The 13,469-nt window shown below is 37.9% G+C and overlaps 1 pseudogene; it reads right to left on the reverse strand.

The window, feature by feature from the left end:
- Positions 1–4,406: 4,406 nt before the first annotated feature.
- LOC110203254 (ferritin heavy chain pseudogene) lies at positions 4,407–4,954 on the reverse strand (annotated as a pseudogene).
- Between the last annotated feature and the right edge of the window lie 8,515 nt (positions 4,955–13,469).

Consider the following 13,469-nt stretch of genomic DNA (forward strand, 5'->3'; position numbering starts at 1 on the left):
ATGGGTGATGAGGGATTGCACTTATAGTGGTGGCAGTTTCAGAGGAGAGAAAGGGGAATATACTAGAAATATTGGGAAAGCAGAGAAAGCACCAGGTTTGGCAATCTCTAGTTATTACCTACCATCCTAGAGCAGCTGGACTATTAGCATAAGGATGGTGAAGCTATAAGTTTAGAGGTAGAAGAGCCATTAGAGACTATTTAGTCTCCTTTCATCATTTTATTAAAAACCTCACTGAAATAAAAGTACATTGTCTGTTGCAATCTCCTATTCCCTAAGTCCAATAATCTTATTTTAAAAATTAATGCTCTAAATCACTATTGATTAGAGAAATGCAGATTAAAACAATCTTGAGATTGGATAAAATGATTGAAGGGGAAAGTGACAAAGGATGTGTAAAAATTGAGACACTAATTCATTGTTGGTGGGATTGTGAACTGATCCAACCATTTTGGAGAGCAATCTGGAATTATGCCCAAAGAGTTATTAAACTACCTATACCCTTTGATCCAACAATATCATTATTTCCAAAGATGATTAGAGAAAAAGGAAAAGAACCTGTATGTTCTAAAATGTTTATAGTGGCTCTCTCTGTGGTAGCAAAGAACTGGAAATAGCAGGGATGCCCATAAATTGAGGAATAGCTGAAAAAGTTGTGATATACGATTGTGATGGAATGCTACTCTGCTACTGAAAATGATTAGCTCAGTGATCTTAGAAAAACATTGAAAGACTTGCATGAAATAGTGAAGAGTGAAATGACCAGAACCAAGAGAACATTGTATACAGTAATAGAAATATTGTCTGAAGAACAACTTTGAGCAAATAAGTTATTTTGTCTATTATAAATACCCAAATTAACTATAAAGGACATATGAAGAAAGATGCTATCTATATCCAGAGAAAGAACTGACAAATGGAAGTATTTATGGAATAATTTTACACCCTCACACACCTATTTGTGTCTAATCATAGTCATCTCTACAGTAGGGTTGGGGGAGGATAGAAAAAAAAGGAGGAAAAAAAGAAATATTTACCTGATAATTTTGTGGTATATTTGAAAGGAATAGCAAGTTGTATATAATGGATTTGTAGTTTCATGTACAATCATCTTTTTTTATTATGCCATATTATGGAAGTGCTTGTTTTATTCCATAAATATGTATTAATATAATAAAAAAATAAAAAGGTAAAAAGTCTGAGGTTGGATTTGAGCTCAGGTCTTTCTGATTCCAGGCCTAGCACTCTGTGCCATTTAGCTGTCAATCAGATGTCATCAGACTTTAACTATGGGCCATTAACTATGAAATGCCATTTTGCTTAATTCAACAATAGCTCACTACCAAAAAAAACCCCACCACATTTACCATCAGATTTCAGCAGCCATTAATCAAGTAATAGGGGATACAGTAAGTGATTAGAATTAGGATCTTTTCGAATCCTTTCAGTCGGCTGTAAATTGTCATGCAAAAAAATTGTGAGGGATGGAATGTAAAAGATCTTCAGCTACACTGATTCATAGTGGGTGACTATGGGTCTGGAAAAACGGTCTGATCTGGGGCCTGAAGAAAATAAGACTGAATAATCAAAGATTCTGCCCTTTGAGGTCAAGTCCAATGTAGAAATTTTACCTATGCCTCCCACTCCATACAGTTATTTGTGGGGCGTGTCAGAACCTGTAAGAAACATCACACGTCCTCTGCTTAATCAAACAACCATGTTGATGCTATTGCCAGATTAGCAGAGATTGGGTATGTATCCATTGCCAATCTGGACATGGGATCTGTGAAGCCATGTTATGCTGAGTGAAGTGTATGAGGCAGCTATTTCTGTCTGAAACGACTCCTTATACCAATTATAGTGCCCACCTATTCAATGTGGCCTGAGGCTTATCCTCAATAGGCAAATTGACCCTCTTCACAAAAGCCATGTGGATAGTGAATCAATGTCACCCTTGGAAGGGAAAGGGTTTTCTAGTCCAGTCAGTTTTTGGATTAAGGCTCCAAGGAAGACCTATCCAATAAGGATGGGTTGATTTTTTATTTAGTTCTAGTTTACATTTTCCTGCCCTTCCTTATTTTCCCAGTATTAATTCACCAAAGCATTAAGCCTCTCATACACTTTGGGGAAACACCTCAGGTTGCCTTCAATTGTCAGGTCATAGGGGAACCATGCTCCCCTAACATAGTTCAAGTTCTCCTTCCCAGAAAGAATTTGAGAGACCAAAGGATGGTGTTGTTGGGAGATGCCTTGTTTTCTCATAGAATGAGTAAAAAGAAACTGTCTTTGCACAAGTAGAGTAAATGTGTATTTAGCTGGAAGAAAGCTGGGCCAAGGTGAAGAGACTTTATCCAAACTGCAGAAAAAGAAAGGAGCCCCTCAGCAGACATCTTCGAAGGGACAGTCTTGGTAATTCTCACCGTCTGCTGCCTTCAAGGCTACTCACATGCTCCTGACCAAAGCTAGAGAAAATTAGCTTAGAAACTCCGCTGACTAGATACGTTGCAAATTTATTTACATAGTTTGAATTGGTCTCTCACTACAGCAAAGCAAATCTTTTACACCTCTCTGATCAATTAACTATCCCATTTACTACACCAGCTTTTCCAAACATTTCCAGCAATCCTTAAACCATCAATAGCTTCTCACCTCCCACTTTCAGCTGAAGTCCTAACTCATGTTTCACTGAGGAAATTGAGATCATTTACCCCAAACTCCCTCTTCTCCTTTCCTTTTTATTTCCTATAAATTCAAATAATTTCTGCTGTTAGCTCCTCTTTTGCCTGTCTCACGTGAAGATATAATCCTATTTGCCAATACTCATACCTCTATATGCAGAAATTATACCATTTCATTCTGTCTTCTCCAGTAGATTACCCCCTCTATTATGCCCACTCACTTATCTTTAATCTTTCTCTATCTATTGGTTGCTTCCTTAATGCCTCCAAACATGCCCATGTCTTCCCCATCCTCAAAAAACTCTCATTTGAGGGGCATCTAGGTGGTGCAGTGGATAGAACACCAGCCCTGAAGTCAGGAGTACCTGAGTTCAAATCCGGCCTCAGACCAAACACTTGACACACTTACTAGCTGTGTGACCCTGGGCAAGTCACCTAACCTCAATTGCCTAAAAAAAGCAACCAAACAAACAAAAAACTCTCACTTGAACTATTTATCCTCACTATTGTGCAACATTTTTCCTTCTTTGTCTACAATCAACACCTCTACTTCCTTTAATCTCAATCTCTTCTAACTCCCTATAGCTTTTCAACTGCATGATTCAACCAAAACTGCTCCCTCCAAAGTTATCAATTATTTCAATTGCCAAATCTAATGGCCCTTTCTCAACCACCACTCATCACTCTCTTCTTGATATTCTCTTATTCCTAGGTTTTGAAAAGGTATTGCTCCTTCTCAATATCCTTTGCTAGATCTTCATCTAGGTCACACCTTTGTTAATGGGGGGTGAGCTTAAGATTGTGTGTTGGGTCCACTTCTCTTTTCACTCTATACTATCTCAGATAACATAGAGTCTCTTGAAACTATCTTATATACCCTCTCTCTCTAGTGATTTCATCAATTTCCATGGATTCCACTATTTCTATGCAGATGATTCTCAGATCTATTTATTCAGCCCTAATCTCTCTCTCTTGACTTTAAGTTCTTGATTTTCTACCTTCTTATTGGACACCATTAATTGAATGGCCCGTTGAAATTTTAAACTCAACATTTCTTTTTTTTTTGTACTTCAGTACTTTATTTTTTCCAATTACATGTGAAGATAGTTTTCAACATTCATTTTTGTAAGATTTTGATTCCAAATTTTTTTCCCTTCCTCCCTTCCCTCCCCCTCCTCAAGACAGCAAGCAATCTGATATAAGCTATACATTTACAATAATGTTAAATATATCTCCATATTAGTCATCTTGTGAAAGAAGAATCAGAACAAAAGGGGAAAACCACTAGAAAAAAAAAACAGAAAACAAAAAAAATGAAAATAGTATGCTTTGATTTGCATTTAGACTGGACAGTTCTTTCTCTGGATGTGGATAGCATTTTGCATCACAGGTCTCTTGGAATTATCTTGGATCATTGTATTGCTGAGAAGAGCTAAGTCTATCATAGTTGATGATTACACAGTGTTGCTGTTAGCATGTACTACTTTCTCCTGGTTCTGTTCACTTCACTCAGTATCAGTTCATGCAAGTCTTTCTAAGTTTTTCAAAATCCACCTGTTCATCGTTTCCCCCCCCCCCCATCAGTACCAAGTCACTTTATTGGGATGTAAATGGTGGTAATTTTTTGGTACAGATTATGAAAAGGTCAGATAACCAAAATATGCATGCATTGAAAAACAGTAAGAGTCACTCCCACAGTTCCTAAGTGTGGGGGAGGTCAGGTGTGGCTTAGCTCTCGTTGTCACTGTCTGCAAGAGTGTGCTTGTGAAAAAGATATTCTGCCATGCCAGAATCCCAGGCCCCCATTTTGGGAAGGTTGGTTACGTGATCACCCAGTTGTTTGATGGACTTCAGCTCCTTGTCCAGGTAGTGGGTTTCAATGAAATCCCATAAATGGGGATCATTCTTGTCAGTTGCCAGCTTGTGCAATTCCAGTAACAACTGATTGACATTTTTTTCCAAGTGCAGAGCACACTCCATTGCATTCAGCCCACTCTCCCAGTCATCTCAGACTGGCTTCTTGATGTCTTGCAGGAAGATCTGGCCAACTCGCTGGTTCTGGAGTTTCATCAGCTTCTCAGCATGCTCCCTCTCCTCCTGGGATTGGTGTAGGAAATACTTGGCAAAGTTCTTCAAAGCCACATCATCTTGGTCGAAGTAGTTAGACATGGACAGGTAGAAGTAGGAGGCATAGAGCTCCTGTTGATCTGCCAGTTGATGGCAGCCTGTGAGTCCTGGTGGTAGTTCTGTCACACCTGAGAGGGGGACGAGGTCATAGTGATGGCCGAGATGTTGGAGGCAAGGAGGAGGAGGTGGCTGCGGCTGAGGCTGGGGAGGCGGCGGGCGGTTGCTGCTCAAACAGGAGGACCAAAGAAGTGTTGTTTAGTGGAGGTGACAGTGGAGAGGTGGTTGAGAGGTGGTTAAGGGTGTCTCTAGCTGGAAATGGAGCAGCGGGTTCGGTTCAAGCATTGTTGAAGCAGGAAACCGCGGCAACTCCCCTTCCCTGTGCTTCTGGCCCATCATAGTATTCCGTTATATTTATATACAATATATATATATATATATATATATATTTTACATCTATTCCCCAATTAATGGGCATTCTCTGCCATTTCCAATTTTGCCACCACAAAAAGAGCTGCTATAAATATTTTTGTACTTGTGGGTCCTTTTCTCATTTGTATGATCTCTGGGATACAGGCCTAGTAGTGATATTGCTGGATCAGAGTATGCACAGTTTTATAGCCCTTTGGGCATGGTTCTAAATTGTTTTCCAAAATGGTTAGATCAGTTCACAACTCCACTAACAATGTAGGTTCCAATTTTCCCACATCTTCTCCAACATTTATCATTTTCCTTTTCTGTCATATTAGCCAATCTGATAGGTGTGAGGTAGGTAGCTCAGAGTTGTTTTAATTTGCATTTCTCTAATCAGTAGTCATTTAGAGCATTTTTCCTATGACTATAGATAGTTTTAATTTCTTCATCTGACAACTGCCTGTTCATATCCTTTGACCGTTTATCAAATGACTTATATTCTTATAAATTTGATTCAGTTCTCTAAATATTTGAGAAATGAGGCCTTTACTAGAAACACTGGCTGTGAAAATTGTTTCCCAGATTTCTGCTTTCCCTCTAATCTTAGTTGCATTGATTTTGTTTATACAAAACCTTTTTAATTTAAAGTAATCAAAAATATCCATTTTGCATTTCATAATGTTCTCTATTACTTGTTTGGTCATACATTCTTCCCTTCTCCACAGATCTGACAAGTAAACTATTCCTTGTTCTCCTAATTTGCTTATGGTATCACCCTTTATATCTAAATCATGTACCCATTTCAATTTTATCTTGTTATAATATGTGAGATGTTGGTCTATGCCTAGTTTCTGCCATAATATTTTCCATTTTCCCCAGCAGTTTTTGTTGAATAGTGAGTTCTCATCCCAGAAGCTGAAGTCTTTGGGTTTATTAAACAGTAGATTACTATAGTAATTTACTATTGTACCTTGTATGAAACTAACCAGCTGGGCTCTGGAGCAGGGTCCTTCATAGTCATGAGATCTGGGGTCTGGGTGCTTGTGGCAGCCCTCCAGTCCCTGGCACATGAATTTTCTGGACTGTCAACATGGAGGAACTAGATGGGGAGCCTACACTCACGTTGATTCCAGGGGTGAATTCCAAGAAGAAGCAAATGTCTTTTGACTGGGGACCTGGAGAGATGCTGGCATGTGAAATTTTGTTAAAAAAAAAAATAGAGAAAGAAGAGAAAGTGATGAGCTTCCCTTTCATCTATATAGTCTGGAAGAATAAAGATGTTTACTCTCATATCCTACTGAAACTTTTCAATGAGTCCCACGACATCTTTGTGGGGCTCCAGAGGATTGAGGAAGAATCAACAGGAAAATCCAGGAAAGCTCAGTTGGGTTTGAGTGAGTAAAAACTACTGGTCAGTTATAAGGGCCTATATGGAAGAAATGCATCAAGAAACAATTGATGCTCAAGATCCAGTCTGTGGTTATCAGCATAGCAGTCAGGTGTCTATTCTTTCTGCAATGGAGTTGATCTGGAACCTTTGTGAAATCCTCTTTATTGATGTATCCCCAACTGGCCCTTTACTACTTTACCTCCTTGACTTGGTCAGACTGCACATGTATGAGATGGATGGTTTGTTAGCAGATGTTCTTGGTAGTGATTGATTTTCAGAATTTCTAACTTGGTATTTAATTGGAGATTTCTAATTTGTTCCTTTTCTAGCTTTTTTAGTTGCATGCCCAATTCATTGATCTGCTCTTTCTCTATTTTATTCATGTAAGCATTTAGAGATATAAAATATCCCCTAAGAATTGCTTTGATGGCATCCCATATATTTTGGTATGTTGTTTCATTATTATTATTTTCTTTGATGAAATTATTGTTGAACTCTATGATTTGATGTTTGACCCACTCATTCTTTAGGATTAGATTATTTAGTTTCCAATTAATTTTTTCGTCTGTCTTTCCATGGTCCTTTATTACTGTAGAGGTCCGATCTTAAGAGTCTGATATGGGTTTAAGATCCAGGACAGAGTTTGACCTTTGCCCAGGCTTTCACCCAAAGGGCTCAGTGATTAAGAAGCAAGGCTCTCCAATCTCTCCCTGTTAGGAGGTTCCTGAGACATTCCTTCTCATTCTTTGAACCTTAGATTTACATATTCACTCCTCTATACAGGCGCCAGGAAAAGCCTTGGAATTTACAACTCTATCTAGGAACTCTGATAAGGAGGAAGTGTATGTTATCACATCCTTAGCAGATGTTTCGGGAGTGTCTCACGGGGAGGACTCTTTGAAGTTAGGATGGATTTTCTCTATATATCCTGTACCCTCAGAAAAATAAACTGAGTCAGTTTTTCTGCTCTGCCTGGTCCACTTCTTCGTGTCTTATTTCATGCCTTTCCATTCGGTGCACTATCTGGTTGCAGGCAACATATTACATGTAATTTTTATTTCATCATGATGTGAAAAGGATGCATTTAATATTTCTGCCTTTCTGCATTGTATTGCAAGGTTTTTATGCCCTAATACATGGCTAATTTTTGTGTAAATACCATGTACCACTGAGAAAAAGTTATGTTCCTTTCTATCCCCATTCAATTTTCTCCAGAGGTCTATCATAATTAACTTTTCTATTCACCTCCTTAACTTCTTTCTTTTTTATTTTGTGGTCAGATTTATCAAGTTCTGAGAGGAGGAGGTTCAAGTCCCCCACTAGTATAATTTTGCTGTCTATTTCTTCCTATAACTCACTTAACTCCTCCTCTAAGAATATGAATGCTATACCACTTGATGCACATATATTTGGTATTACTATTACTTCATTGTCTGTGGTACCTTTTAGCAAGATGTAGTTTCCTTCCTTATCTGTTTTTGCTTTTGTTTTGTCTGAGATCATGATTGCTACCCCGGTTTTTTTTTTTTATTTATTGTGCTCCAGAATCCATTTAGAGGCTTGATTTAACATTGTTTCTGAGGGAAACTGGGGAGAACTCAGGAAACTTCCTGGCTTCTCTCTACCATCTTGGCTCCACCCAATCCCTTAACTGTAAACTTAACATTTCTAAAATTGAACTTACCCCACTATCCCAAACTCATCCCTCTTCTAGCTTCCCTATTTCTGTTGAGTGCACCACCATTCTCCAAGTCACCCAAGCTCACAACCTAGGTTTCATCCTTGACCTCTCAATCTCTCCCCTTCCCTCCCCCCATATCTAATCTATTGTGAAGTCTTGTTGATTTTATATTTTTTAACATCTCTCATGTATGCTCCCTTCTCTCCTCTGACACTATCACCACCCTGTTTTATGTCCTTATCACTTCACACCTAGACTATTACAATAGCTTGCTGGTTTGTTTCTCTGCCTGAAGTCTTTTCCCTCTCCAATCCATTCAGCTCTCAAATTGATCTTCCTAAAGCACAAGTCTGATCCCATCACCTACCTATTTAATCAACTCTTGGGTCTCTATTATTTCCAAGATTCAATGCAAAATTCTCTTTGCCATTCAAAGCCCCTCATAAACTGGCCCACTCCTACCCTTCCATTCTACTTATACTTTAATCACCCATGTACTCTGCTATCCAGTGAAACTGGCCTCCCTGCTGTTGTTTCTTTATCAAGACCCTCCATTTCCTGACTCAATGTAATTTCATTGGCTAATCCTCATGCCTAAAATTCTCTCCTTCCTCATCTCTGCCTCCTGGCTTCCTTCTACAAAAAGCTTTCCCCTTAATACAAGTGCCTTCCTTCTGTTAATTATATCCAAATGACTTGTTGGTAAATAATTGTTTGAATTTTGTCTCACGGTCTAATGGACTGTGAACTCCTTGCCATTCTTTGTACATCCATAGTTAACAGTGCCTGGCTCACAGTAGGTGCTTAATAAATGCTTGTTGACTGTTGACTAACAATAAAGCTGTTAAGAAGGAGATATTCTAACTGGTGGTCCAGAGAATACTGTGGTGGTGGTAGGGAATATCAATCAGTCAATCAATAAACAAACCAAAACATAGTTATAAAGAATGTAGATCAAGTTTTCTTCGTCTGACTTCATGAAACTCCACAAGTACATAAGCAGTACCTTAGACTCATATCTAAGAACTGAGAGAAAAGTTAACCATCCACCAGTCTACTAGCATACAGTTCTTGTAGTTCTTCTGGTCAGGAGTAGATTAGCTTGAGGTGAGATTACATTGTTCAATGTTTTCCTCCCTCACTTGCTTTTCCTTACTTGGAGGTTCCACAGCAATATATCTCTTTCTCCCAAGCAAACTCTGAGGAAGGCTATGATAAGAAATGAAACATGGCCCTCAGGTGTCCAAAAATATCTTTAATTAAATTCAATGCTTTCCCTCACTTTTACAAAATGACAATAATGCCATCTTATCTTCAGTAGTTGAGGACTGTTATTGAAAATAATTAAAAATAAAGGCTATGTAATCAGATTAGGGACTGCAATTTATAGCCTTAGAGGGGTAATTGAAGGGTTAAGTGACTTGCCCAGAGTCACACAGCTAGTGAGTGTTATATGTCTGAGAGGGGATTTGAACTCAGGTCCTCCTGACTCCAGGGCTGGTGCTCTATCCATTGCACCACCTGCCAGCCCCGAGAAATGCTCTTGATTAAAATTTTGGAAAATATAATCATATACTATGTCCAAAACAAGTTCAATTAAACACAGCAATATGCATATTAAGAAATGTCTAAAAGGATGTGCCAAACCTCCTAAAAATTGTATTAATTTGTCAATTATACTTATTCAACACCTGATGTCACTGATAATATTTTCATAAATGTACATGGCAATCCTTGTTAAAGCCTTGGTAAATGGTCTTAATAGATTGCTGTGGTCAAAAAAAATCTATAGTGGTTACCAACATTCTGGTAATAAGCCTGTCAAACATAATTAAACTGGATGACACAGTCTCTAGGCCCATGAAGTAAAGGATGCCCAGTATCACCATGTTATAAAACATGTTATCCAAAAGGCACAGAAGGGACTTTGCTTAGGACCTAGAGGAAAAAAATTGATCCTGTTTTTTCTTTTTCTAATCATGATAAAAATGGTCATAAATATCATTTTTTGAATATATAATATATGTTGCTATCTGTAGATTATCTATATGTAGTCAGGTTAGGCACACTGTTCACATGATGAAGCTAAAAATGCTTCCAACAAAGGCCTTAAGAAACAGAAGTGCCTAGGACCGACATGGACGCTAGTGTGATGCTGAAGACTGAGCTTGAGTTCACTGGCCGTGCCAGTGTTTCATAGGGACACCATGATGAAGACTGAGAATGTGAATTTAGTAGAGATTTGACAATTATAGTTAAAGAACAAATGGTAAGGAAATATGTCTTTGAAAGGATTCTAAATATCCTTTGTCAATATATTTTAAAATTCTGTCTGTTTTGCTGTCTCGGTTTCCCCCACATCTTCTACTACTTTCTTTGGCACTGGAAACAAGCAATTTTGTGAGCATTTTGTATATCAATCAAATAATATCTTTAGGTGATCAGTAAATTGGACAAAGGGTTGATTGAGGCAGTGTGGAGCAGGAAAAAGCACTGAATTTGGAATGGGAAGATCTGGATGAAAATAATATCCCTAATTTTGCTTCTTTGGGCTTTTATCTGTAAAATGAGAGGGTTAGACAAGATGATATTTAAGGTCCACTTCTTCCATAAATCATATAATTTCTTTAGAGCTGAATTCTAAAAAGGTTTGGTGAGAGTTGGGAGTTTTTAAGATGTACTATATGTGGGTAACCAAATATATAATTTTTAAATGCCTTCTCATGTTTATGTAGCTTTGCAGTTGACAAAGAGTTTTCTTCATGGCAATCTTATATAGTAGGTTCTATCATTATCATAATTTTATACAACAGAAACTGAAGATCATAGAAATTAAGTGATTTGACTAAGGCCATTCAGCTTAAAGTATAGAGCAGAGACAAACACAGGACATTTGACTTCAAGTCTAATGTTATTTCCATTGTCCAATATCATGCCAGAATATCTGACTGAAGACCCTGGGATGGGAGAGCAATAATCAAGTTCATGAATTAGGGTTCAATGTACATTTTTATTGTTATTAATAGTAATAATATAACTACTCTTAAAGTCATTGGAGTCCATAAGTAAAAATGTTTTTCCATCTTCAGAAGCACATTTGAATTACAAACATTTTAAAGTAGAATAAAGATCTTTTACCAATACTTGTGTGCATCCTGACTTAATTTACCCTTAACTGGAATATGCAAAGATGCCAAGGTTCTATTTACCCCTAGGTTGATACATGTGTAAAGAACTCTTATTTATTCCCCAAAACAGACACATAAACAAAAAGCAACAAACACACAGCTCACAAAATTAAGTAAGCTCCAATATTTAAGAACCTGGTGTGGTCAATCTGCACTCCTGAAAGAGGATACTAAGTCTTGTTTGGACCACAGGACCTCCTGTGCTTTCAGTGCCCCAAATCAAGATTGAAAGAATTAGTCTGATTTGTCTGTCTTCTTGCAGTATCCTTTGTTGTAATATCAAGAATTCATTATTTGATAAACTCATGTGAGCTAAGTTTCCTATAAATATGACTTCTTTCTCTAATCCTTACATTAAAAAAAAAAGTGTTCTCCCTTATGGTCAAGCATCACGCTTGGCTACAACTATATAGTGGCTAGCATCTATGATCGTCTATTTTAAGGTTAAGATTAAAGTCTAACTTAAATAAACAACAGATAATTCTTCCTTTTAGAAGGAAGGAAGGAAAGAGACATTTATTAATTGCTTATCTTGTAGGCACTGTGCTAAACAATTGGGATGTAAATACAAACAGAAAGAAAGACAGTTCCTGTCTTTTTTCTCTCTCTGATCTGTTCCTGGCTTTCTCTGTACTGTACTTCAAAACCATGTCCCTTCTACTGCTGGCTTGTCCTGGAACTTCCCTTAGCTCCTGGGGCTGCCTTACCCTGGAATAGCCTACCACTCCCCACCTACTATGGAACATCTTTCCTTGAGGCACACCTTCCTTTTCCCAACTGAAGCCTCTATTTTGTGGAAAGGCCCAGTCATTCTTCTTTTGGCTCTGTTCCTGATTATCTCTGCACTTCAAAACCATGCCCCTGACCTGGGTACCTTAATTTTCCCACCCCCTTTCAGATTCCTTTTATGTGTTGTTTTTGTAATTCAAGCATCTGCTAATTTTTTTTTCTAGCTTCATATACTAGCTGAGATTTGGTCATCAACTTCTGAAAGGCCAACCATATATATCACTACCTGAAAAAAGCACTCTAGATTTCAGGGATCCTGCTATAATCAATCCTTCCCACTGGTTTGTGGCAAAAATTCTACTATTAGATGCTTATCTATTTAATTTAAAATCCATTATTTTAAAAACATTCTGGACAGGGACATTATTGTATGTATTATTTATATATTTGTGTGAATAAATTAGCTAAAAGCTTTTTTGGTGTTGGTGAAGGAAAGTTTTGGAAGTGGCTGGTGGAGAGGGTAAGAGAAAACTAGAATGAGGAATAGAATACAAGAAAATATAGCAAACATTTATCATGCACCAACTACATAGAGTGCTGTTATGCATTAGGAAGATACAAAGCAAGATGTCCGCCCTCAAGGAGCTTACATTCTATTGAGGGAATAAGACACTAAGCTAAATAGGTGTGATGCATAATATTATATGAGTACATTAGCCAGTTTTAAAATAAAATATAAGGCATGAAGGAGGAGATCATTGCTAGTCAGGAGGATCAGAGAAGGCTTTTTAGGAGGCATCTGACTTGGGCTTTAAATAGGAATTCAACAGATGAAGAGAGGGAAATTAGACATTCCAGGTAAAAGCCTGTGTAAAAGCAAGAAAATGTAAGAATTGTGTGTTTTGTTGAGTTGGATAAGATCAGGGCGGAAAGGGGGTACAGTGGATAGGTCATTGGCCCTGGAGTCAGGAGGACTTGAGTTCAAATCCAGCCTCAGACACAAAACACTTGTGTGTGACCCTGGGCAAATGACTTAACCCCATTGCCTAGCCAAAAAAAATCAGGGAGGAAGTAATATGGCATCAGGTTGTAAAAGTGAGGGTGGTGTTAGGTACAAGGAGGGCCTTGGATGCCAAGTAAGGGAGTTTGAATTTTATTTTCTAGGCAATAAGGAACCACTGCAGATTATTGAATAGTTACCAGGACTTATTGATTTTGTCTACACAATACCTCTTAAGTCCATCTCCTTTCTCTTCTCACTATCA

This window comes from Phascolarctos cinereus, unplaced genomic scaffold (assembly GCF_003287225.1).
Source record: "Phascolarctos cinereus isolate Bilbo 61053 unplaced genomic scaffold, phaCin_HiC Scaffold_4;HRSCAF=312, whole genome shotgun sequence".
NCBI lineage: Eukaryota > Metazoa > Chordata > Mammalia > Diprotodontia > Phascolarctidae > Phascolarctos > Phascolarctos cinereus.